This window comes from Mirounga angustirostris, unplaced genomic scaffold, assembly GCF_029215605.1.
Source record: "Mirounga angustirostris isolate CCGP_5_RB_7025 unplaced genomic scaffold, mMirAng1.0.hap1 SCAF_10, whole genome shotgun sequence".
In the NCBI taxonomy this organism is placed as follows: Eukaryota; Metazoa; Chordata; class Mammalia; order Carnivora; family Phocidae; genus Mirounga; species Mirounga angustirostris.
Genome location: NW_026991718.1, coordinates 125,197,707 through 125,224,904, shown reverse-complemented (window position 1 = coordinate 125,224,904; position 27,198 = coordinate 125,197,707). Strand labels below are relative to the sequence as shown.

The following is a 27,198-nucleotide window of genomic DNA, read 5'->3' as shown; positions in this document are numbered from 1 at the left end:
CTGTCAATGAGATCAGTGCAGAGCTATTCTTTCAATTGAAAGAAGAATCAATAAACTCATTGGAAATAAGTCCTGGAGCGCCTAGAAGCCGTTTTATGGATGAGAAAACCAAGGTTCAACATCCCTGATTAAATGCCACCTTCTCAGAGAAGCCTTCTCCATCACCTTATCTAAAATAGCACCCATGGGGGGAGGGCGCCTGGGTGGCTCAGTCAGTTAAGCGTCAGACTCTTCATTTTTGCTCCAGTCATGGTCTCAGGGTCATGAGATGGAGCCCTACGTCAGGCTCCATGCTCAGCATGGAGTCTGCTTGTCCCTCTGCCCCTGCCCCTCTCCCTCCCCCTCCTTATGCTCTCTCTCTCAAATAAATAAAATATTTTTATAAATAAGTAAATAAAGGAACAGTAAGATGTTAATTTTGAATCAAAGGAGAATCCACAGACGTATTATATTTCGGCAGTCGGGAATGATGAAATGAAATTACTAATAGGCACAAAACAGGTCAGCATCCCCAGGGCAACACATAGTGCTTGGAACCATCTCTTCCATAGATTGCCCAGCAATTAGGTCTCCACTGGACAAAATTCATTTGCATCTCTATGGGCAAGAATCATTTGCATTATTACCAGTTGTGTACAAATTATAGAGTTGCAAAATAGCTCAAAGACAAAGCAAGGCACAGAACCCCATAGAATCAGATAACCTGAAAGGGCCCCCTTCCTTTGCCATACTTCACTAGCATACCCTCTCTTCTCATTTGCCTTTAAGCCATCAACTGGAAATCCAAGGAAACTGAAGGGATGTTCGGTTAGTCAGGACTCTGAGTTGCAAATAACAGAAACTCAGCTCAAGCTGGGTTAAAAGAGAATTCTTTGGCTTATCCTTGGTCGACCAGATTAAAGACTGTGTTCAAGTACAGCTGGATCTAGAAGCTCAGACAAAATCATTGGGAATCTGTCTTGTCCATCTCTTGGCCCTGATTTCCTTTGTTTTGACTTCATACCAGGGAGCCTATCACTCCCGGGGGGGCCCTTCAAGCTCCAGCTTTATATTCAGTTTGGTAACCCATGCAAACAGGAACGCAGGGCTAAGGGCTCCAGCAAAAGCCTACGACTGAATCTCAAAGGCTCTGATGGGCTCAATTTGGGGTCACGGGCTCATCTCCTGAACCAATCACTGTGGTCAGGATGACAGAATGTTCTGATTGACCAGGGCTGCCTGGTCACACGCCCACTTATCAAGTCAGAGAGTAGGGTTAGCTCCTCCTAACTGCGTGGATTGAGCAAGAGAAAGGCGAGTCTTCCTGGAGGAAAATCAAGATGCTGCTGACTTAACATAATTGTATTGTGGAGGCTGCTCAAATTTTAGAATCAACAGCCATCACAACATAATCTTTTTTTTTTTTTTTTTTTAGATTTTATTTACTTATTTGACAGAGAGAGACAGCGAGAGCAGGAACACAAGCAGGGGGAGTGGGAGAGGGAGAAGCAGGCTTCCCACTGAGCGGGAAGCCCGATGCGGGGCTCAATCCCAGGACCACGAGATCATGACCTGAGCTGAAGGCAGACGCTTAACGACTGAGCCACCCAGGTGCCCCCATAATCTTCTTATTTTAAAAAAGATTTATATATATTTTTTATTTTAGAGAAGAGAGAGTGTGCCTGAGTGGGGAGAGGGGCAAAGGGAGAGGTAGAGAGAGAGTCTTCAAGCAGACTGAGCATGGAGCCCAACTCGGGGCTCGATTCCTGGAACCGGAGATCATGACCTGAGCTGAAATCAAGAGTCAGCTGCTCAACCGACTGAGTCACCCAGGCACCCCCCACCCCTATCTCAACATAATCTTACTAAGTACCCTGTTATATACCAGGCAGGAAGGAAACTATTTCTGGTGCCGGGGAAGGAATTACACTTTCTAGAGTTCACTAACATAACCTCTCAGCTCTGCCCTTCCACACACACATACACACAGACCATGGAGCGGAGGCTAGAATTTTAGGAAAATGGAATGAGAATTAATACCCAGGGTGCCGGGGCACCTGGGTGGCTCAGTCGGTTAAGCATCTGCCCTCGGCTCAGGTCATGATCAGGGTCCTGGGATCGAGCCCCAAGTCGGGCTCCCTGCTCCGCGGGAAGCCTGCTTCTCCCTTTTCCTACTCCCCCCTGCTTGTGTTCCCTCTCTTGCTGTGTCTCTCTCTGTCAAATAAATAAATAAAATCTTAAAAAAAAAAAAAGTACCCAGGGTGCCTGGCTGGCTCAGTCGGTAGAGCATGTGACTCTTGATCTCTGGGGTCGTAAGTTCAAGCCCTGTGTTAGGTAGAGAGATTACTTAAAAATAAAATCTTGGGTGGTTTAGTCAGTTAAGCATCTGCCTTCAGCTCAGGTCATGATCCCAGGGTCCTGAGATCGAGTCCCACATCGGGCTCCCTGCTCAGTGGGAAGCCTGCTTCTCCCTCTGCCTCTACCTGACACTCCCCCTGCTTGTGCACTTTCTCTCTCTCAAATAAATAAATAAAATCTTTAAAAATAAATAAATAGCATCTTAAAAAAAAATACTCACACCCTGACTGGGTTGAATAGTGTCTCCCAAAGTTAATATCCACCCAGGACCTCAGAGTGTGACCTTATTTGGAAATAGAGCCTTTGCGGATATAATCGAGTTAATATAGGGGAGAACCAGTATCGTTTCCTTCTACCCCCCGAAGTTTTCAGCTGGAGCCCCCACAAAACAAAAGACAGATTAACCAAGAGGAAAACATAGATTTAATAGAATTTTTACAGGACACAGCAGTTTTTTACAAGCAAATAAAGACCCAAAGAAACAGTTACACTTGAGTATTTTTATACTAGATTTGATGAAGAGGGGAGAGTTGTGGGAAAATGTGATAGGACAAAAAGGGATGTGAGCTAAGAGTAGCAAACGGGGAAACTTAGCGCGGCCTGTTCCTTCAGATTCTCCCGGCTTCCCTCGGTCTTCCGAGATAAGAGTGCCCCGTTCCTCCCAGCACTGGGAGGGCACCTTTCACCGGAGGGTCTATGTATGACCTGCTTCAAAAAGTCCTTCCTGCCCCTGTGTTTCTCAGATTCCTTCAGCTTAAAACATTCAATGTACCCCAAGTGCCATATTTTTGGGTAGCGTATCATTAAGATGAGGTCATACTGGGGCGCCTGGGTGGCTCAGTCGTTGAGCGTCTGCCTTCGGCTCAGGTCATGATCCCAGGGTCTTGGGATCGAGCCCCGCATCGGGCTCCCTGCTCTGCGGGAAGCCTGCTTCTCCCTCTCCCACTCCCCCTGCTTGTGTTCCCTCTCTCGCTGTGTCTGTCTCTGTCAAATAAATAAATAAAATCTTCAAAAAAAAAAAAAAAGATGAGGTCATACTGGATTAGAGAGGGCCCAAGTCCAGTGGTGGGTATGTTTATTAGAGGACAGACACAGAGAAGGAGCGTGAAGACAGAGGCAGGGGATCAGAGCCATGTGGTCACAAAGCCAAGGGACACCCTCCTTGGTGACAATCCGTTGCTGACAACCACCAGAAGCTAAGAGACAGGCATGGGGTAAATGCTCCCTCAGAGCCTCCAAAAGGAGCCACCCCTGCAGACACCTTAATTGTGGACTTCTAGCCTCCAGATGGCTGAGGGCATAAATTTCTGTCATTTTAAGCCACCAAGTTTGTGATGGATATTTGTCACCCCATCCACGGGAAACCAATGCACGCCTGTTACAATTTCTAAAGAGGGAACAATGAATTGGGTCACAAGTTTCTAAAAATATCAAATCAAGGGGCTCCTGGGTAGCTCAGTTGGTTGGGCATCTGGCTCTTGGTTTTGGCTCCGGTCGTGGTCTTGGGATCGTGGGGTCGTGGGGTCGAGCCTTGCGTGGGGCTCCACACTCTGGCGTGGACTCTACTTGTGATTGTCTCTCTCCTTCTCCCTCTGCTTGTCTCCCCGTTCACTCTCTCTCTAAAATAAATACGTAAAATCTTTTTTAAAAAGTTTAAAAAAGATCAATTCAATTCATATTGATGTTGAAGCAAGATTAGTCACATTTTTTTCCCCTGCCTTGGAGGCATCTTGTCTTAATGAGTCACCATGAGGGCAGCTCTCTTTCCTGTCCAAGTGGCAAACTTTTGAGACAGAGTCCATCCCTCTCCTTTGCTGTCTTGGCTAAGGTTGAAAATATTATCTATAAAGTAGAAAATTGAAACTTCCCTACAATGACAGTTACACAGGATTATGTATTCATTTGGGCAGGGACTGGGTGGGAACACAGGAAGAGGAAAATAAAATATGCAAAAGGGAGGTGAAATGTGGATGTTGTTAAACATTAACCGCCGTGGTCCGACTAGGGTTGAGAGCAAAGATCTCAAGTCAGACATACCCCCGTCCAAATCACAGAGTCACAATTTACCTGTGTAACTTAACTTCTCTGAGCATCAGTCTCTCCCTCCATAAATGGGGTTTTTACTCCTGCTTCTTGGCCTGAGGTTTAGATGAGATGATGTATAAAAAGCCTTCACCCTAGAACCTGGCACATAATAAATGATCAATATATTTTGGCTTTAAATTTTTTCTATTTAATTTTTTTAAAGATTTTATTTATTTATTTGAGAGAAAGAGAGAGCACAAGCCAGGGGAAGGGGCTGAGCAGAGAGCCTGACACAGGGCTCCATCCTAGGGCCCCGGGATCATGACCTGAGCAGAAGGCAGTCGCTTGGGGTGCCTGTTGGGTGGCTCAGTTGGTTAGGTGTCTGCCTTCAGCTCAGGTCATGATCCCAGGGTCCTGGGATTGAGCCCCGCATCGTGCTCTCTGCTCAGCGGGGAGCTTGCTTCTCCCTCTCCCTCTGTCTACCACTCTGCCTACTTGTGCTCTCTCCGTCAAATAAATAAATAAAATTTTTTAAAAAAGAAGAAGGCAGTCGCTTAACTGACTGAGTCACCCAGGTGCCCCTCTATTGAATTTTTTAATAAAAAACATCCACAAGGTTCAAAAAGCAAAGTGAGAGGTACCTGGCTGGCTCAGTTGGTAGAGCATGTGACTCTTGATCTCGGGGTTCTGGGTTCAAACCCCACGTTGTATGTAGAGCTTACTTAAAAATAAAATCTTAAAAAAAAAAAAGCAAAGGGATATAAAAAGTAATCCATTGAAAAAACTGACGTCCACCCATCCCTGTGCACCCACTTCCTCCCTCTCCCCTACACCACTGGCAAACACGTTTCTTAGTCTTGTGAATCCTTCCTGTATTTCTTTAAGGAAATATACATGCTTAGCTCCCTTACACAAGAGGTGGCATTCTGTATAAGCTTTTTCTGCATTTTTTATTTTTTTCATTTAGCGGTAATACCCTGGAGATCATTCCACAGCAGTACAAAGAGAACTTCCTCTTCCTTCTTTATCACTGCACACGATTCCATGGGCTGCTGCGTCACCCCCTATAGAGGGAAACTCCAGTTGTTTCTGCTCTGGCAATGACCAATAATACGGCACTGAAAATCTTTGTACTCACTTTCTCTTGTATGTGCACAGGTGTATCTGTGACACAAAGATCTGAAAGCAGAATTGCTGGATCAAAGGGGAAAATGCCAGAGAACTTTTTTTTTTTTAAGTCATCTCTCCACCCAACGTTGGGCTTGAACTTACAACCCCGAGACCAAGAGGGGCATGCTCCACCGACTGAGCCAGCCACGTGCCCCCAGACTGCTGTTGCTACATATGGGCAAGTTGCCCCACAAAGGTCACTGGGGGGATGTATGCCAGTGTCTTTTTCCTGCAGCCTCACCAACACAACAGGCCTGAAAGCTGGTTATTATTTTGATTATTGTTTCAACGTTGTTTGTGCTAAAAAATTTTTTTCTTGCCACATTTTTGTCTATAGATACAAGCACGGTTATCTCTAACTTTATTTATTTATTTATTTTTAGATTTTATTTATTTATTTATTTATTTATTTGAAAGAGAGAGAGCACAGGAGCAGGAAGGACAGAGGGAGAGGGAGAGAGAATCTGAAGAAGATTCCCTGCTGAGTGCGGAGCCCTACGAGGGGCTTGATCTCAAGACCCTGAGATCACAACCTGAGCTGAAACCAAGAGTCAGGCACTTAACCAACTGGCCACCCAGGTGCCCTGATTTATTTATTTTTCAAAGTAAGCTCCATGCCCAGTGTGGGGCTTGAACTCACAACCCTGAGATCAAGAGTCACATGCTCTACTGACTGAGCCAGCCAGAACCCCTCAAACTTTATTGGAAGAAGGCACCTCAGGTGCCCCTGGCTGGCTCAGTCGGTTAAGTGTCTGACTCTTGGTTCCGCTCTGGTCGTGATCTCAGGGTCGTGAGATTGAGTCCCATGCCGGGCTATGCTCTGACCGAGGAGTCTGCTTGGGATTTTCTCTGCCCCTCCCCCTGTTTGCATGTGCTCTCTCTCTCCCCCCACACCCCAAATAAATAAATAAATCTTCAAAATTAAAAAAAGAAAGAAAGAAAGAAGGCACCTCAGAACAAGAACAGGCTGTAATGAAAGAGAAACGATCAGACAATAGGAAAAGGTTTCTAGAGATTAGAAATATGGTTACTGAAAAAAATGTTATGCCCGTGAATATGCTGAAAAATAGAAGAAACGTGGCCAAAGACCAAATTAGTATGTGGAAATATCGGAGCAAGGAAATCCTTCAGAATATGGAGCTGAAATTTTTCAGCAAAAAAGTGCGTGAAGAAAAATTTTTTAAGTGCTTTAGACCTCCATTTCCATATCAAACACGCCTAACCCTTCTAACAAAAATGAATTCAAGATGTATGCCAGAAAAATGAAAATGGAAACCAAAACAAGCAAAAAGGCATGGTATGCAAGAGACGGTAGAATTAAGCTAAGAATGCATGACATATGGGCAGCAGGCCCAGGGAGACAGAAGAGCAAGAAATTAGAACATGAAGTCAACAGGCTCTATGAAAAATAACATAAAGAAGAAAGTCCGTTTTTTTCCACCCAAATTATATTACTAAGGACCTAGATGTTCTAAAAGCAGAAGGTAAAGAAATGCATCTCTTCTATCAATGAGGATTTTAAATACTCGCTCTGGGAATTTGGTGTGGGGAATTGATTACACTCGTTATGGAAAATCCGAGAAGCCAGCAGAAGACCAAGAGGCAGCCAGGGATTAGGGACAGCGGTTGGCAGTGGAGTGCTGGTAAAGGGTCAACTGGCTCTTGGAAAGAAGCCCTGATTTGTTGTCTGTTCCAGTTGGGGGGGATGTAAATACTCCTTCCGTGGCCAATTTCAAGCTGCCAGCATGAGGCCACCGAGCATGGAGAAGGAAAGAGAGGTGCACAATCGCTTCCTGTGTGCTGGGACAGGCCAGCTCCAGCACGCCGTTGGTAGAAAAGTGCCACCACACTCGGGGACAGTGGGAAATCTAACTGCAGCCCTGGGATCAGGGCCACTTGGTAGAAGATGGAACCATAGAAGAAGCTCTACTTCCCTTTCTGTGACAGCTGTTCTGTAGTGGGAAATATTCACATAATTTTATTATTATATATGCTGTGTATTCGAAGTTTCGAATCAACAACCATCACAACATAATCTTATTACACTGCCTACTATGTGCCAGGCAACAGTTCTAGGTCCCAGGGAGATGGAAGCGACAAGATGAAGTCCCTATATTAATACATCAGAATTTGTTAATTCATTCACCAACTAATGGGCATTTGGGTTGTTTCCAGTTTGGGGCTACAATGAAAAAAAAAGAATTCGTAAAGGAATATATGGAGTGCCTGGGTGGCTCAGCGGGTTAAGCATCCAGCTCTTGGTTTTGGCTCAGGTCATGATCTCAGGGTCCTGAGATCAAGCTTGGCATCATGCTTGATGATTCTCTCTCCCTCTGCCCCTCCCCCACTCGCTCTCGGTCTCTCTCTCTCAATAATAAAATAAATAAATAAATGCTTTCTTTTGTGGTTAGTGCTTATGGTGTCCTGTCTAAAAGATCTCTGTCCAGGGCGCCCGGGTGGCTCAGTTGGTTAAGCAACTGCCTTCAGCTCAGGTCATGATCCTGGAGTCCCGGGATCGAGTCCCGCATCGGGCTCCCTGCTCAGCGAGGAGCCTGCTTCTCCCTCTGACCCTCCCCCCTCTCATGTACTCTCTCTCATTCTCACTCTCTCAAATAAATAAATAAATCTTTAAAAATAAATAAATAAATAAAAGATCTCTGTCCATCCCAACAGGGTCCTGTATTTTCTTCTAGTAGTTTCTAATTTTAGCTTTTATATTTAGGTCTATGATCTCTCTTGAATATTTTTCATGTATAGTGTGAAGTGGGAGTTGAGTTCATCTTTTTCAGTATGAATATCCAATTGTTCCAACAACATTGGTTGAAAAACAAGACTTTTTTCCCTCACTGAATTACCTTAATGCTTTGATTAAAAATCACTTGGCCATAGATGTGTTAGTCTAAACTGGCCTCTCTATTCTCTTCCATTGAACTGTCTATCCTTACTTCTTTTACCTTTTGAAACATGCAAATTGGCCCAGGGTACTCTCTCACACAAACAAAATAGGCCTTTTCGTACAACAAGTATTTTCTGAGCCTAGTCTGTGCCAATCAGCAGGAATATAATAGTGTTCAAGACTCAACATTTTCCTTTTTCCTCATGGTGCTTGGAGTAGTAAACATCTGCTGGTTTTGCCTGCTCTAAATACTCTCCTCTTCCTCAAGCAACAGGTTCTTAGTTCTCCACTGGGGAGCCACAGTCTGCCCACCCTCATCCCATGTGGTTCAGATGAAGCTGACCTCAACATCCCTTTCCCAAGGTAAACACACAACCCAGGCTTGGCCAGTGAGCACCAGCACGAGGACATTTTTGTAGAACCACCAGGAAGATGTAGTTTTCTTTCCTCTGTTGTTTTTTGTTTGTTTGTTTGTTTTGTTTTTTGAGAAAGAGCGAGTGTTGGGGGGAGGGCAGAGGGAGAGAGAGAATCCCAAGCAGGCTCCATGCTGATCAAGGAGCCTGACACAGGGCTCCATCCCACAACCCTGAGATGGTGACCTGAGCCAAAGCCAAGAGTCAGATGCCCAGCCGACTGAGCCACCCAGGTGCCCCTTTCCTTTGTCATTTCTATAGTTGGCAAGCTGAAGGGAGCCACTGCTGCCTGAGATTGATGCCAATATGGAGGGCATCAGAGTTGGTAGGTGGGGACTGACAGATACTCACCATTTGAGCACCTGGTCCCAGCTGCGCTTGAAGCTGACGAAAACTCCTGGGCTTTCCTATTCTGTGAGTCAATGAATTCTTCTTCTTTTTTTAACTTAAGGCTGTTCGAGTTGAACCTACTTCCCCCTGCTAAACATAAAGGAATTAATACAAGCAATAGGGAAAAAGGCAAAGTCAACATGGGCATCTCAGGGAATTTCCCTGGTCAACTTTCAAGGCAATTCTTATTTAATTCCATTCATCTTGGATACCACAGTCCAGCCCCTCTGTCCAATCAATCAACAAGTCCCTAGAAAGCAGTATTTTTCAGACTGAGGATTATGACCCACTAGTGAGTCATGAAATGAATGTAATGGGTTATGGCCAGAAGTTTTTTTTGTTTTTTTTTTTAATGAAAGAGAATGGAATAAAAGGAATAGAAAATATCAGAGGGCATTGCATGTTGTAAGGCTAAGTATTTTTTTTTTAAGATTTTTTTTTTGGGGGGGGCGCCTGGGTGGCTCAGTCGTTAAGCGTCTGCCTTCGGCTCAGGTCATGATCCCAGAGTTCTGGGATCGAGCCCCGCATCGGGCTCCCTGCTCCACGGGAAGCCTGCTTCTCCCTCTCCCATTCCCCCTGCTTGTGTTCCCTCTCTCGCTGTGTCTCTCTCTGTCAAATAAATAAATAAAAATCTTTAAAAAAAAAAGTTGTTTTTTTTTTTTTGAGAGAGAGAGAATGAGAGAGAGCACATGAGATGGGGGAGGGTCAGAGGGAGAAGCAGACTCTGCTGAGCAGGGAGCCCGATGCGGGACTCGATCCAGGGACTCCAGGATCATGACCTGCGCCGAAGGCAGCCGCCCAACCAACTGAGCCACCCAGGCGCTCAAGGCTAAGTATTTTATAAAACTTTTCTCTCTGCTGTATGCATGTATGTAGTATACATTAAAGGTATTTCTCCCTATGAGATGCAGTGAGTTTGAAAACCACCACTGGAGGGGCGCCTGGGTGGCTCAGATGGTTAAGCGGCTGCCTTCGGCTCAGGTCGTGATCCCAGGGTCCTGGGATCGAGCCCCACATCGGGCTCCCTGCTCCGCGGGAGGCCTGCTTCTCCCTCTCCCCCTCCCCCTGCTTGTGTTCCCTCTCTCGCTGTGTCTCTCTCTGTCAAATAAATAAATAACATCTTTAAACAAATAAATAAATAATTTTAAAAAAAATAAAAAAGTTTTTAAAGATATTATTTATTCATTTGAGAGAAGAGAGAGAGAGAGAGACAGCACAAGCTGGGGGGGGGGGGAGAAGCAGACTCCCCGCGGAGCAGGGAGCCCAATGCAGGGCTCCATTTCAGGACCCCGGGATCATGACCTGAGCCGAAGGTAGACGCTTAACCAACTGAGCCACCCAGGCACCCCTCCCCTCCTTTCTGTTTGCTAAGAGAACTTTGGTTTTGTTCAGGAATGGAAGCAGCCATGTGTTTATGGGGAGGTGGAGCTGAGTGGAATCAGGGATGGTGGTAAGCCTCTTCATAGCCTAGGAGTGAGTTTTGATTGATCCATGCCAGTGGTTTTCAAAGTGTGGTCCAAGAACCCCTGAGAGTCTCTGAGACCCTTTCAGGAGGTCCATGAGGCCCTCCTTTTTGCAACAACGTATCTGTGTGAGGCCAGAATTTCTTTACATATTTCAAGCAAAACAACATATCACAATGGATTAAATGCAGAAGGAGAAAGTAGAATCCAGCTTCTTCTATTACGTCAGACATTAAAGAGATAAAGAAAAATGTAAAACAATGTCACTTTTCCACTAATTATTGTTTGGGGGGAAATGCCATTTTTCACTAAAATAATTATTATTTAAGGGGCGCCTGGGTGGCTCAGATGGTTAAGCATCTGCCTTCAGCTCGGGTCATGATCCCAGGGTCCTGGGATCGAGCCCCACATGGGGCTCCTGGCTCAGCAGGGAGCCTGCTTCTCCCTCTCCCACTGCTCATGCTCTCTCTCTCTCTCTCTGTATCTCTGTGTCTCAAATGAATAAATAAAATCTTAAAAAAAAATTATTATTTAAGTTAACATGTAAAGGGTAATTTTAAGTGAATTAATGAATGCATATATTTTAATTTTTCAGTTTTACCTTTTAAAACAGCAAACATCAGTCAATATAACCACAAAAACCAAAGCTCTTTGGGGTCATTATAATATTTAAGAGTTTGAAAACCACAAACATAAGCCAGTCATGGTCGTCTCCTACCCTTTACCAGTGATTTTATCAGGAATATGGTACAATTCTAGAAAATGGAACTTAAAATCTGCTGAGGACTTCTGCAAAAGTGTTCCTTCTAGGGAAAAAAAGAAGAGCTGATAGGAGGAAACAGTCCCTGTCCTTTTACTAGGTTAATGTGCACGCAATGTGATGCCTAGAGCTGTGGCAGCCATCTTGCAGCTATGAGGTTACAAGGCTGAGGCAAAGTCTGCACACTGAGGACAGCAGAATGAAGAGATGGAAAGAATATGCGTTCTTGAAGATAGTGTTGAACCTCTGTCTGTATCCACCAGCACAAGACCACCTATCTCTGGATTTCTTGTTTTGTGAGATAATAAATCTCTCCCCCCACTAGATTGTAAGATCCATTAGGCAGAGTTTTGCCTTAATTTGGGGTTTTTAACTATTTTAATCACTGCCCTATCACCAGCACCTAGAACAGAGCCAGGAACATAGTAGGTAATAGGTAAATGTTTGTTGAATAAATGGATGACTCCATTGAATTATCCATGAATAAAAAGTCTTTGTTGGATTTTGATGTTGTTACTTATAGCCAAAGAATCCTACTCGAATCAAGTGTCCAACACTACTCCAATTTCCATCTGTGGGGATCTTTTTCAGAGATCCTCTTCAATAACCTCCTTCCATCAATCAGCATCCCAGCCTATGCTGGGCATGACCTAATTATAACCCCACAACACTAAGGGATTATCTCTGTTTGAGCAATTCTGCCGCCCCCCACACACACATTTTTTTTTTAACTGCCTCCACTAGAGGTAGGGGTCAGAGACTTATTAGTTTGGGTACAATATCCCAGCTGCTATAACAAAGAGACCTTAAGTTATTGGCTCAAACAAAATCAAGTTTATTTTTCTCGCACTTACCAATCCAGACTTAGGTGGTTCTAAGGTAATAGCATTGACAAACTCAACACACAATTTCAATCTCCATGTCCAAGGTAGCTGCACTAGCTTCTGCCATCACATCTGTATCCCAGCCAGTGGTAAAGGGCAGGAGAAAGGGCAAAGAGGGAACATATCCATTTCACTTAATGGCATGATCTGAAATGAGCTTGCATCATTTCTGCTCATATCTCACATAAACTCTCATAAACATCTCAGAACTTGGTTACATGAACACTTAGATCCAAAAAAAAAAAAAGAAAAAGGTCAGAAATGTAGTCATCAACTGGACAATCCTGTGCCAGCCAAAACTCATGAGTTCTTTTATTAAAGAAAGAAGGAGAAAAGAAGATATTAGTGGTCAAGCAGCTGTCTTTGCTACGTTCGGTTTGGTTTGATTTGTATTTGTATCCTCAGAGCCTTAAACAAGGCTTGACACATGGTAAATGTTGAGGAGATGTTTAAAGAAAGAAATAATAAAGGAAACAAAGAAATAAACAAAAAAACCCAGAATCCAACCCTTAATCTGGAGAGAACTCAGATGAAGCATTAATGTACCACAGACAACACAAAACAACACTTGCTGGGGGTGCTAGATCAATTAATATGGTCTCTAAGGTAAACCATTTTCTCTAGTTCCACAAGACCCCTCAACCTCTCATTTCCACAGAAGCTAATTCTCTCTAGTCTGTGACCCACTCTATGGGGCAAAATCTCTCCATGGCCCTTCACCTGTGTTCACTTTCAATTGGACCAAAAAATCAGTGACAACAATGGAGAATAGCGGGACACTTGTAACCTTCATAAACTCAGAGACCCGTGTAGATTCAGCCTTGGAGATGTCACGTTCAACAGGGGCACCTGGCTGGCTCAGTCAGTGGAGCATGTGAATCTTGATCTAGGGGTGGTGAGTTCAAGTCCCATGTTGGGTGTAGAGATTACTAAAAAATAAATAAATAAACTTTAAAAAAAAAGAGAGAAACAGTTCAACAGCCAAAAGATATTAAAAAGGAATTGCATTTCCCATGCACATCTCTTAAGAACATTACAAGAAATTCACAGCAATACTAATTAGAGGTCCTTGTCCTTTCTTAGCTCTCCCACCCCACCCCCCAACTCCTTTCAACTGCTCCAGGGCCTGGCTTGCCAAGCCCTGCATTCATCAGCTAGCCTATGCTCTTCCCCTCCCTCCTCTCAGCCTGTTAGATGAGAGGCTCTCAAAGGTCCGAGGACCAGCAGGAGTAGCATTATCTAGGAGTTTGTTTGAAATATAAATCCTTGGGCCCAGACCTATTCAATGGGAATCTCTGCAGTAGGACCCAGGTGACCCTTAGGCACAATAAAGTCCAAGGAGCACCTGACCTGGCTCACTGATTTACAACTTTGGCTGCACATCTTGACAGTTTAGCAAAATCTGGGGGCACCTGGGTGGCTCGGTTGGTTAAGCAACCGACTCTTGGCTTTGGCTCAGGTCATGATCTCAGGGTTATGAGATCAAGTCCTGCATCAGGCTCCATGCTCAGTGGGGAGTCTGCTTGGGATTCTCTTCCTTCCTTCTCCCTCTGCCTCTCTCTCTCAAATAAAAATTAAAAAATCTTTAAAAAGAAGGAAGAGAAGAGAGAGGAAGGAAGGAAGGAAGGAAGGAAGGAAGGAAGGAAGGAAGGAAGGAAGGAAGGAAGGAAGGAAGGAAGGAAGGAAGCGAATCCTCTGATGGGTCCAGCTTGGGTCATGTGTCCAGCCCTGAACCAGTCACAGTGGCCAGATGAACAGTGTCCTCTGATTCACTACCTGCCGCCCCGCCCCGCACCCCCCCACCCCACCCCACCCCCTCACCCCCCACCTCCCTCCACCACTGCACATGTTCACAGCAGAAGTTAAACCCAGATGTGGCTGTAGAGGAACCAAATGGAACGACAATGAAGGTGGGATAGTCCACTTAAGGGATGCTCAGCAGGTGAAAATACGGTTTGCAGCTCTATGCTCCCCCTCTGTCTCCTAGCTCATTCTCCGCATCATAAAAGTGAGGAAACCAACGGGCAAAGGCAATCTCCTTTGAGGGCCTCAGTTGCCCAGCAGGCAAAGACTGAATGCTCTTTCCCGTGGGGGCAGGGATGCTGTAAGCTACTTATATTAATTATTTAGTCACATACATTAATATGGAAGATTCTGGATATATTTTGGGGGAAATTCTGAATAATTCATACTTGAATCATAATGCATACATATTATAATGCCAGATAAGTGGGAAATTATACACCAGAAACACTGTTCATGCAAATATGCAGCTTTACCTTCTGCACGAAGAAGCCATCACGGATTAATTGATAATGAGGAAGCCAATGCAATAGTAATTCTAATTCTGTACTTGGTTCTGTTTAATTGATTATAATGAACTGAAAGTAAGTTTATGATTTAAAGTTTTTGTACATGTATATTATGTACATGTACATAATTTTACATACAATTTTTTTTTAAGATTTTATTTATTTGAGAGAGAGAGAATGAGAGAGAGAGAGCGCACATGAGAGAGGGGAGGGTCAGAGGGAGAAGCAGGCTCCCCACTGAGCAGGGAGCTCAATGTGGGACTCAATCCTGGGACTCCAGGATCATGACCTGAGCCAAAGGCAGTCACTTAACCAACTGAGCCACCCAGGCATCCCTTTACATACAATTATAAGAGGGACCATATCGTACATATTGAGGGGTTTTCCTTTTCAAGTGAAATCGTTCTGTTTTTTCTCTTCCTTTTTCTGGCTGGCTTCTCCCTCTTCTTTTCTCCTTTTCATCTCCCTTCCTCACCTCTAGTTCATATACTCCCATCTTTTTCTCCATGTGATTTTATACAAAGACATGTCCACAGATATATTTGGGTACATATAGATATACAAACACGCATATATCCACACACACATTTACATAAGATCATGTTATCCTCATTTTTCTGCACCCTGCTTTTCTCATTTAACAGTATCACATGAGAATCCGTCCAGGTGACCTGGCAGAGAGCATTTCAGTGATGGTGCACTGTGGGATGTTCCAGCATGTAGCGTGGCTACACCATGCGGTGTTCAACCATTCCCTATGGATGGATATTTACTTTGTTTGCCGTTTTTAATTTTTTTTAAGTAAGCTCTACACCCAACGTGGGGCTCGAACTCATGACCCTGAGATCAAGAGTTGCATGCTCCACTGACTGAGCTAGCCAGGCACCCCCTTTGTTTGCCATTTTTGCCACTGTGAACAATACTGCCTAAATCTTCTTTCATGTATATCCTTACGTTGGTTCCTAAGAATGGAACCTATTCCATGGAAATGTTAAAATGTTGGGGCTCCTGGGTGGCTCAGTTGGTTAAGCGTCTGCCTTTGGCTCAGGTCATGATCTCAGGGTCCTGGGATCGAGCCCCACACCCAGCTCCCTGCTTACTGGGGAGCCTGCTTCTCCCTCTCCCTGTACCTGCCACTCCCCCTGATTGTGCTCTCTCTCTCTGTCAAATAAATAGATAAAATCTTTAAAGAAAAAAGAAATGTTAAAATGTTAAAAGATACTGGGGTACCTAGCTGGCTCAGTCAGTGGAGCATGCAACTCTTGATCCCAGGGGTTGTGAGTTTGAGCCCCACGTTGGGTGTAAAGATTATTTACATAAATAAATAAAGCTTTAAAAAAAAATGTTAAAAGATAACTACCTAAGGGCTGTAACAAGATACAAACGTATAAGGATTTTCTCATCTGGCCACCGGCAATAATTCTTATGGTTCTTCTTTTTCCTTTGCTTCCTCCCTCTCCCCCACCTCCTTCAAAATTAAGGTGAATTTCCCATGATGTAAAAGTAACCATCGGTGGTATTTGGCACAATCACAGTGTTATACCACCATCACCTAGTGAATCACGGACGTCTAAAATATCTCCATCTCCCTAAAAGGAAGCCCCACACCTGTTAGTGTCCCCCCGTGTGCCCCTCTCCTTCCGCGCCCCTCCTCCCGCCCACACCATCATTAATCTGCTTTCCGTCTCTGTGGATTTGCCTATTCAGGGCACTTCATGTGAATGGCACCCTTACAGGAGGCATGGGACTTCTTTCCCTCCGAGTGTGTTCAGGGTTCCTGCACCCCATAGCATGTATCAGTACTCCATTCCTTCCCGGGACTGAGTAACCTTCCAACATCCGCATAGAACAGCTGCTGTTCAGTTGATAGACATTTGGGTTGTTTCTTCCCTTTTTTGGCTTTTGTGAATAGTGGTGCCATGAACATTTGTCTGTTCAAGTATCTGTCTGAATACCAGCCTTCACTTCTTTCGGGTATATCCCTAGGAGTGGAATTGGTCATGAGGCAATTTTATGTTTAACCTTTTGAGGAAGTGCCAAACTGTTTTCCACAGCGGCTGCACCATTTTACATTCTCATAAACAGTGCACGAAGGTCTGTTTTCTCTCCGTATAAAGATTTTAGTCATTGGATTAAGACCCACCCTAATCCAGTATGACCTCACTTTAATTTAATTACATTTAATTTAATTACCCTATTTCCAAATAAGGTCACATTTACAAGGAGGAGGATTAAGACTTGAACCTATCTTTTTGGAAGGCACAGTTCAACCCACAATAGGGTATAATACCTTTTAGGACACAGGAAATAGAAGCAGCTATTGAGAACCATAACTAATTCAAGATAACACCACTAACAAAGTGTCTTTTCCTTAAATTGTAGGAATCTCAGCTATTTATGCAAAGGCAAGGCCATCAAGCATTGAGTGGCAGCCAGATGGTCTTGGCAGAACACCGGTGTGGATAAGTCGGCTAATTTTAGTTCATGAATACTGCATTTTAATAGCCCTTAATAACTCACATAGTGAATTACTATTAAGTCTCCTGTGGATGTATATAGACATGAAAAATTATTTCAGTGTCCATCATTTAGGTGCAAGAACTAAAGGAAGGACAAGAGATTTCAATATTCCAAACACTGTGGATTTTCTGACTTTTCTTGTGGCAGATCTAGCCAATGGGCTGAGCCCCGCAACTGCTCTCAACCTTTGACTCTCTTCTTCCTCCTATTTTGGAAGCTGGAAAGTGCTTCTGCTGCTGTGGTTGCCAACTATGCTGTTGGATTTCCAGGAATATGTTCATTTTCCTGATAGAAGGGACAGATGCAACTGGCTCCAGCCCTTTCCCTACCTCTTCCTGCTTTGAATGCTGACACGATGCCTGGTGCGGCTGCAGCCAGATTGCTGCACCATGAGGGCAAGGCCAAGATGATCAAGAGTACCTGGCTCTGGTACCATTCACCCAGCGACAGCAGCTACCTACTTCCAGATTCCTTGTTTTGGAAGAAAATGTAAGCCACTCTTCATCGGGTTATCTGCTGTTGATAGCCGCACCCCCCCCGCCCCGCCCCCACCCCGAACTAAGTGATTCATTTCTTATGCTACTTAGACCCAACGGTACAATGACATAATTATATTTGTGATTTCATTTTGCTTGGCAATTCAAAAGCCAATCCCCCAAAGCCAAATCTTAATGGGCTCCTTGAGAGTTGGTGCCCCCAGGATTTCTTTTTTAATGAATTGGAAATTCAGGACTTAAAAATAGAGATAAAAACAAATCAGACACCCCCCTCTCCCCCACATCACAGAGGCTGATCTTCAAAGGGACCACCTAAGTGCCGTGGGGGGCCAATTACACCTGTATTACCCAGGTGGCTTTTTTCTCTTCTTATCCAGGACTATAAAGGGATCCCTGAATTCTGTAGGGACTCAGACAGCCCACTGCGAACAGTCAGGTGCTTTTAATCTCTTCTCAAGTGCTGGAGAGCACGCACAGATGCTTCCACGATTGGTTCAAAATTTTATTCTTCATGCTCTTTTGGCACCTCTGGGGCAACATAAATTCTTCCGGACTGTTGTTAGAAGTGTAGACTGAAACAATCTTTTGGAAAGAAATTGAGCAAGATTTCTCAAAATTACAAATAAAGAGAACCTCTCTCCACCACTTGGCTGCATAGGCACATGACCTGGGCGATCAGATGGTTCTGTCCAGGAGTTTCAGTTCTCCAGCCAGTGATGCCAAGAGAAATGTACAGAGAATTTGGACCTACCCTGCGCATGATAACTGGGCATACTCAGGCAGGGGCAGCTACAGATGGAGTGGCAGCAACATTCACCTGGGCAGAATTTCCACGCTTAGCCTCCCTCATTTCCTGATGGTCTTTATCCTTCCTACTGATTCTATAAGCACCTGCCCTTCCCCGCATATCCTTCCCATAAACCCCTCTGCAGTTGAGGTTAGCCAGCACGGGTCTCTGTTGCTTGCCATCAAGAGCCGTGGCTGGGGGCGCCTGGGTGGCTCAGTCGTTAAGCGTCTGCCTTCGGCTTGGGTCATGATCCCGGGGTCCTGGGATCGAGTCCCACATCGGGCTCCCTTGCTCAGTGGGAAGCCTGCTTCTCCCTCTCCCACTCCCCCTGCTTGTATTCCTGCTCTCGCTATCTCTCTCTCTCTGTCAAATAAATAAAATCTTAAAAAAAAAAAAGAGCCGTGGCTGATAGAGCTTATATATGCTAGGGACTCTCTAGGAAGTGACAAGAGAAACTAGTTATGTGGCTGTCCCTAGAGAAGGTGACAGGGGCACAGGTTGGAGGGGAAAAGGACACTGCCTCTCTGGTCTGCTAGACCTCTGGTAAAAAATTAAATACAGCGGGGCCACTTGGGTGGCTCAGTCGGCTAAGCATTTGCCTTAGGCTTGGGTCATGGTCTCAGGGTCCTGGGATCGAGCCCTGCATTGGGCTCCCTGCTCAGCGCGGAGCCTGCTTCTCCCTCTCTTTCTCTGTGTGCTCTCTCTCAAATAAGTAAATAAAATCTTTAAAAAAAAAAAATCAAATACAGGGGTGCCTGGGTGGCTCAGTCGTTAAGCGGCTGCCTTCGGCTCAGGTCATGATCCCGGCGTCCTGGGATCGAGCCCCGCATCAGGCTCCCTGTCCTGTGGGAAGCCTGCTTCTCCCTCTCCCACTCCCCCTGCTTGTGTTCCCTCTCTCGCTGTGTCTCTCTCTGTCAAATAAATACATAAAAATCTTAAAAAAAAAAAATCAAATACAGGGACACCTGAGTGGCTCAGTTGGTAGAGCATGTGACTCCTGAGTTCAAGCCCCATGTTGGCATAGAGCTTACTTAAAAAAGTATTAAAAAATCAGATACACATATTACTTTCTTTTTTTTTTTTTTTAAGATTTTATTTATTTATTTGAGAGAGAGAGAGAACACATGAGAGGGGATAGGGTCAGAGGGCAAAGCAGACTCCCTGCTGAGCAGGGAGCCGGATGCGGGACTCGATCCCGGGACTCCAGGATCATGACCTGAGCCGAAGGCAGTAGCTTAACCAACTGAGCCACCCAGGCGCCCTACACATATTAGTTTCTTATGAATAAAAAAATCCAAAGGCATGGGGCACCTGGCTGGCTCAGTCAGTAGAACATGCGACTCTTGATTTTGGGGTTGTAAGTTCAAGCCCCACGTTGGGTGTAGAGATTACTTAAAAATAAAATCAGGGGCACCTGGGTGGCTCAGTCAGTTAAGCATCTGCCTTCAGCTCAGGTCATGATCCCAGGGTCCTGGAATTGAGCCCCGCATTGGGCTCCCTGCTCAGCGGGGAGTAAACTTCTCCCTCTCCTCCTGCTCCCCGCCGCCTGTGCTCTCTCTCTGTCTCTCTCTCTGGCAAATAAATAAATTAAATCTTCAAAATAAATCAAATCAAATCAAATCAAATCTTAGGGGCTCCTGGGTGGCTCAGTCGATTAAGGATCTGCCTTCAGCTCAGGTCATGATCCCAGAGTCCCAGGATCGAGCCCTGCATTGGTCGCCCTGCTCAGCAGGGAGTCTGCTGCTCCCTGCCCGTCACCTCCTCATGCTGTCTCTCTCTCTCAAAGAAATAAAGTCTTTAAAAAAAATAAAATAAAATAAAATCTTTACAAAAAACCCAAAGGCAAAAAAAAAATCAAATTTTACTTTTAGGGCAAATCATTGTCAAATGGATGGCACTAGGGGTGCCAAGCTGACTCAGTCATATGAGCATGGGACTCTTGATCTCAGGATCGTGAGTTTGAGCCCCACATTGGGTGTAGAGATTACTTAAATAAAAAAATAAATAAACTAAAAAAAAATGGACGGCACTAATGTGCTCATCCTTTGGATTTCTCAGTACCACACTTTTCATAAAAATAAACACAAAGGAAAACATCCCTAGAAAGCTGCAGAAGAGAAAGTCTTATACCTGCTTGTCTCATTTCTAACCCTCTAAGGGGAATATGGTGGGGTTTTAAGTTACCTTCCTAGTTCAATGAGGGTTACCTGATTGTCAAAGCAAAACGAACAAAAACTACAACGAAGGAGCTTACATATATCTTAGCCTTAGGATTTGAATTTAGCAAAAGGAATTTTTAAAGCCCATTTTCTTATTTATGAGCCTTCCCAGTACTATTTCATCTGAACTCCTGGAGAACTCGTAGGAGTATTTATCACTGGGTGGCCACTTCTCATGTCTAATTTATTCCCACACGTGCACTCACTCATTCATTCAACAAACATTTGTTCTGTGACTTACCATGCTTGGTGGCAGGATGGATGGGGCAAGGGCTGTTATTACGTGTGAATTCTTTTGGTTGTGGCTTTCCTAAGCCCAACTCAAATCAGTCTCAAAAGAGAATGAGGGGCTCCTGGCTGGCTCAGTTGGTAGAACATGCAGCTCTTGAGCTCAGAGTCCTAAGTTCAAGCCCCACACTGGGTGCGGAGCCTACTTTTAAAAAAATTAAAATTAATTAATTAATTTATTTAGAAAAACAGAAAATGAATTTATTGGCTTATGTCATTATAAGCTTCAGTGCATATCCACTTCAGGCATGGCTGGTTCCAGGGACACAAGCAACAACATCATGGTTTAGTCATCTTTCAGCTGAGTTGGCTCTAATTTGGCCTAGCTTCTTCAGTCCTGGGCCTTCACTTGATTGGCTGGGAGCTGGAAAGTGATTTGGCCAGTGCTCAGTCACATGGTCAAACCAGGAAGTGAGAGAGCAAGGTCACGCTCATCTGAGTCACGTGCATTGAGATTGGCCATGGTTCCCCAAAAGAAACCTAGCGTCCAGTGACTGGAAAAAGGAAGAATGGATCTGGCCTTGCAAAAACAACAGATGTCCATTTATAGGTGTAACAAAGATGAACAAAATACCTTTGGGGGACTATAGAAGCCCCCATTGCAGCTGGTGGGAGTAAAGACTGGGAGCAGCTCTGCCGGAGAGCAGTCTGGCCGTACTTGTCACTCATTTCCCCTGTGACTGAGCACCTCCTCTCCTGGGGATGGAGTCCGCAGAACCGCTCAATCAGGGGCGCCTCGGTGGCTCAGTTGGTTAAGCAGCTGCCTTCAGTCAGGTCATGATCCCGGGGTCCTGGGATCGAGCCCCGCATTGGACTCCCTGCTCATGGGGAGCCTCTTCTCACTCTTCCCCTGCAGCTCCCCCTGCAGCCCCCCCTGCTTGTTCTCTGTCAAATGAATAAATAAAAAAAAAATTTTTTTTTTAAAAGAACTGCTCATTCAGTGCACAGATGTGCACATGGACGCCTAGGGCAGTGACACGTGTGGAGGCTGCAGGTGGAGGTGGAGACGGCGATGGGCGCCCATCGCAAGGGGGGCGCATTGGTTAACTATGCCGGAGGCACACAGTACCGGGAAGCCGCTAGAAAGCATGACTAGTTGTTCATATAGACATGCATGGATCTTGAAAATTGAGTGAAAAAATAAACCCAACGAACCCTCTGACACGAGACTATTTGTGTAAATGTAAAACGTATGCTTACATTGCTAGTAATCAGGATAGTTATCTTTGCCAGATGTGACTAGAAGGAAGCCAGGGCTGCCCAATTAAAGATGAGGTTTGCTGGCTTTCCTTGCAGCCAACCGTGGCCACGTGACGAGGTTCTGGCCAATGGGATGCGAGTGCAGAGAATGCAGGCACCCTCCCGGATCAGGACCTTGAAAGGGAGGGACAGCGCCCCGCCTCTCTAGTCCCACCTGAGAGCCCAGGAGCCCATGCAGCTGTCTTGGTCCTTAAGGTGGAAGCCACATGTTGAGGATACTGAGCAACAAGGTAGGGCTACCCTTGGCCCCTTATATAGATGGACTATTAAGTGAGAAATGAAACTATTCCCTTTTGGTCTTTGTACAGCTAGCTATAGAACCTACATACCGGGGCGCCTGGGTGGCTCAGTTGGTTAAGCGACTGCCTTCGGCTCAGGTCATGATCCTGGAGTCCCGGGATCGAGTCCCGCATCGGGCTCCCTGCTCAGCGGGGAGTCTGCTTCTCCCTCTGACCCTCCCCCCTCTCATGTGCTCTTTCTCATTCTCTCTCTTTCAAATAAATAAATAAATAAATCTTTAAAAAAAAGAACCTACATACTAATACAGTCCTCAATAAGTGTTATTAATTTAATGTTATTGTTGTTCTCCCCCCAATTATCATTATTGTTTCTTTATTGACCTAAGGCATTACTCAAATATAGTTTGATTTCTCTTGGTACCCTGATAATGGAGGCTATAACCCTTAGGGTTCCTTCCTTCCTTCCCTCCTTACTTTCGATTTCTTTTTTAAGATTTTATTTATTTGACAGAGAGACACAGCGAGACATTTTTAAGTTATCCCTACACCCAACATGGGGCTGGAACTCACAACCCTGAGATCAAAAGTCCCTCTCTCTACCAACTGAACTCTCTACTAGCCAGGCACCCCACCCTTAGGGTTCTTTCATTGCAAGGGACGAAAAACACCTTTGGCTAAATTGAGCAAATACGGAATTTATTGGTAGGCTATGGAGGAACTGACTGACTCAAGGAAGGGCTGAAGAACCAGTTTCCGGAAGGCCAGGGCTGGGGTTAAGCTGGGAATCCAGGTGGCAGGGACTAATGAGGACTAGAGGAGTCGAGATAGATCATGGTGTGGGGGGCAGGGTGAGCAGGGAAGCCATGTTTGCAAGAAAGTGTCCAGCTGGGAGGCCATTTCAGAATGGGCAGGCCTCTCAAGGAGGTGACATTTTAAGCTGAGCATGGAGGATCAGAAGGAGCTGACCTCGTGAAGATGCTGGAGAAAGTCTCTCAAGCAAAATGCCTTTGGAAGGGAATCTATTTGAGAAACACAGGAAAGGGAGTGCAAATAGACTGGTTGGAGTATAACGAAGTAGGCAGAGAATGTATGAGATGCAATCAGAGGCCAGAGGAAGATCATGGAGGATCTTGAAAGCCCTGGAAAAAGAGTTGGGGTTTTATTCTGATTGTTATGGGAAACTGATGAAGAATTTTTTTTTTAAGATTTTATTTATTTATTTGACAGAGAGAGACAGCGAGAGAGGGAACACAAATAGGGGGAGTGGGAGAGGGAGAAGCAGGCTTCCCACTGAGCAGGCAGCCTGATGCAGGGCTCCATCCCAGGACCCTGGGATCATGACCTGAGCCGAAGGCAGACGCTTAACGACTGAGCCACCCAGGAGTCCCCTGATGAAGAATTTTAAGTAAGGGTCTGGCATGACTGGATTTTTCAGATCCACCTAATTGCTGTGTAGAAAACTGATCACAGTGGGAGCAAGGGTGGAGGCAGGGAGACCAAGAGATGGTGTGTAGTAGAGAAGGGGATGGAAGCCAAAGCCCACAGGGATGCTACTCCTGGTTGGGAAATGAGAGGAAAAAGAAAATAAGAGCCACTCCCTACTTTTGTGCTTATCAAAGCCTTATGGAAGGGAGCAGATTTTGGTGGGGCAAGAGGCAATCAATGATTCTGTTTTGTACAATTGATAATAGTTAGAGATGCCTGTAAATAGCTGCAAATTTGGACATGCTCAGGGGAGAGGAGATATAAAGGGAGAAGTCATCAGCATCAAGATGCTATTTAAAATCTTGGCACTGGGGGCGCCTGGGTGGTGTAGTCAGGTCAAGTGTCCAGCTCTTGGTTTCAGCTCAGGTCTTTTTTTTTTTTTTTTTTAAGATTTTATTTATTTGGGGCGCCTGGGTGACTCAGATGGTTGAGTGTCTTCCTTCGGCTCAGGTCATGATCTCCAGGCCCTGGGATCGAGCCCCATGTCGGGCTCCCAGCTCAGTGGGGAGTCTGCTTCTCCCTCTCCCTCTGCCTCTCCCCCTGCTTGTGCTGTCTCTCAAATGAATAGAAAAAAGATTTTATTTTTTTGAGAGACAGAGAGCACAAGAGCAGAGGGAGAGGGAGAGTCTCAAACAGACTCCTCACTGAGTGCAGAGCCAGATATGGGGCTCAATCCTATGACCCCAAGATCATGATCTGAACTGAAACCAAGAGTCAGCCGCTTAACCCACTGTGCCACCCAGGCAGGCTTCGGCTCAGGTCTTGATATCAGGGTGATATCAAGAGATCAAGTCCCGGGGCACCTGGGTGGCTCAGTCGTTAAGCGTCTGCCTTCGGCTCAGGTCATGATCTCAGAGTCCTGGGATCGAGCCCCGCATCGGGCTCCTCGCTCTACGGGAGGCCTGCTTCTCCCTCTCCCACTCCCCCTGCTTGTGTTCTCTCTCTCGCTGTGTCTATCTCTGTCAAATGAATAAATAAAAAAAAAAAATCTTAAAAAAAAACTACTACACTCTTCTAATCCATTTAAAAAAAAAAAAAAGAGATCAAGTCCCACATGGGGCTCCACACTCAGTGTGGAATCTGCTTGAGACTCTCCCTCTCCCTCTGGCCCTCTTGCTCATGCTCTCACTCTCTCTCTCAAATAAATAAATCTTTTAAGAAATTAAAAAATAAAAATAAAATCTTAGCACTGAAAAAGGTCCTCTAGAAAGCGGGCAGTTCCAGGACCCAAATCCCAGGGCCATCCAAGGTCAACATGCACACAAGTCTTAGTATTTCTTATCCACTTGGACCCCTCCCTGTTTTTAGGTTTGTAAGTAAACTCTGCCCACAACATGGGACTTGAACTCAGGACCTTGAGATCAAGAGTTGCATGCTCTACTGACTGAGCCACCTGGGCATCCCCCTCTACTCTTTTTTAAAATAAACTCTCCCAAAGCCTTGTTTATAGTTACTATCTCACTCTTTGCCACCTCCTATGCTCTCCTCAACCCACCCTGATGAGGCTGAAATAAGTATTTGTTTTTGAAAGTGAGTCAGTTTAGTGTAATTAATAACAGAGCAAGTGGATCCTGGATAGTAAAAAATATATCCCACTTTATTATCAAGAACCTAGTCCAAGGGCGCCTGGGTGGCTCAGTCAGTTGAGCGTCTGCCTTCGGCTCAGGTGGTGATCCCCAGGTCCTGGGATCGAGTTCAGTGTCCGGCTCCCGGCTCAGCAGTGAGCCTGATTCTCCCTCTGCCCGCCGCTCCCCCTGCTTGTGCTCTCTCTCTGTCAAATAAATAAATAAAATCTTAAAAAAAAAAAAAAAAGGGAAGAAGAAGAACCTAGTCCAAGTCCTCAAACATACATACTGGCCCCTGCCCCAGGACCTTTGCTCCTACCATTCTCACTTCCTAGAACATTCTTCCCCCAGATACCTGCCTCTCTCCCTCTCTTCCCTCACGTTTTTTCTTAAATGTCATCTTTTCTGTGAGGTCCCCATCCCCCTTCTTCATTTTCCTCCAGTTTTCTTTCCTTCCTCCCTTCCTTCCTCCCTTCCTTCCTTCCGTCATTCTCTGGTGGGAGGGCATCCATGGAGGCAGGGATCCTGTCTATTCTGTTTCTTTCTGTATCCCCAGAACCTAGAAAAGCGCCGGCACATAGTAGGCTCTCAAAAACACCCACTGAATGAATACATGAAAGCAGAAATGGACGAGCTCAGGCAGCGGGCGCCGGCACTGGGAGAACAAGCTGGCCTTCTGCAGCCGCTCCAGGAGGCTCAGTCCTGGAAATTCCTCAGCAGGAGTCTTGGGAAGGTCAAAAGGTGAAAGTCCGGATTGTTCTCAGCTGCGCTTTCCCCATTTTTACCCTTTTACCCCAGCCCCCTGAGCTCCCCAGGGCCCAGTCCACCGCCCTTCCTTTCCATTCCTCAGCTCTGAAGGCCCCACCCCCTTTCAACACCCAGAGGTCTTTCGGAGGATGGAATGGACTGAATAATATTTTCCATGTTCCTAAGGAGGCCGAAGAATGCCGATGACTCACGCAGGAGAGAGCAGAACGCCCCGCCGGGGCAGCGTGGCGCTGCTCCCCGAACGGCCACCAGGGGGCGCCAGGCCTCCACGGAGTTGCTCGCAGGCCGCTCTGCAAGGCGCTGGTGTTCCCCGCGGGGGAGGCGGGAAGGCTTCTGCCTGCCGCAGCCCGGGCTGTGCCGCGCAGATTTGGACGTGACCTCAGGCAGGTGGTCGCAGACTTGCTGTGGTGTCTGCAAAGGAGTTGATCGCGCAGGTGTTCTCCTGCTTTTAGTTCTGTTCAGACCCAGACTTTCGCAGCTCTCTGGCTGCCTGACCCTGGACGTGTCCCTTCACTCTTGGGAGCCTATTGCCTTCATAAAATACTGGTAATAAGGGGACCCCATTGCTGTGAGGATACGATGAGAGGCACCTTGCAGGCTCTGAGGATTGATCTGAAATGGGACTTGGTGAACCTCATCAGGGTTGTTCATTATAATCAGCTCACAGCAGTGGTTCTCAAAGTGTGTTCCCTGGACCAAGAGCAGCACCTGGGAACTTGCTAGAAATGCAAATTCTCAGCCCTACCCAGATCTAACCTCCCCGCCCTCATCCCATCCGACCTTTTTATTAAGCTACAGGGCAGGTCCTTCAATCAGTGCTTAAGGGGATTCTGATAGTATTCTGGTCGATTTAGAGAGGTAAAGAGATTTTCCCCAATTCATAGCCTTTGAGGAGTAGAGCTGGGATTGAGGGGAAAAAA

General features: G+C 45.6%; 1 long non-coding RNA gene across 2 annotated transcripts; it reads right to left on the bottom strand.

Moving 5' to 3' along the window:
* Positions 1–2,781: 2,781 nt before the first annotated feature.
* On the bottom strand, positions 2,782–21,240 carry LOC123850636 (uncharacterized). 2 transcript variants are annotated; one of them, XR_006792386.3, is made up of 4 exons: positions 20,915–21,240; positions 9,193–9,321; positions 4,405–4,521; positions 2,782–3,956 (listed from the first exon to the last, which is right to left on the bottom strand). It is a non-coding gene; the product is annotated as an uncharacterized LOC123850636 (long non-coding RNA). The 2 variants fall into 2 exon arrangements; XR_010405375.1 differs by lacking the exon at positions 20,915–21,240 and adding an exon at positions 12,309–12,611.
* Between the last annotated feature and the right edge of the window lie 5,958 nt (positions 21,241–27,198).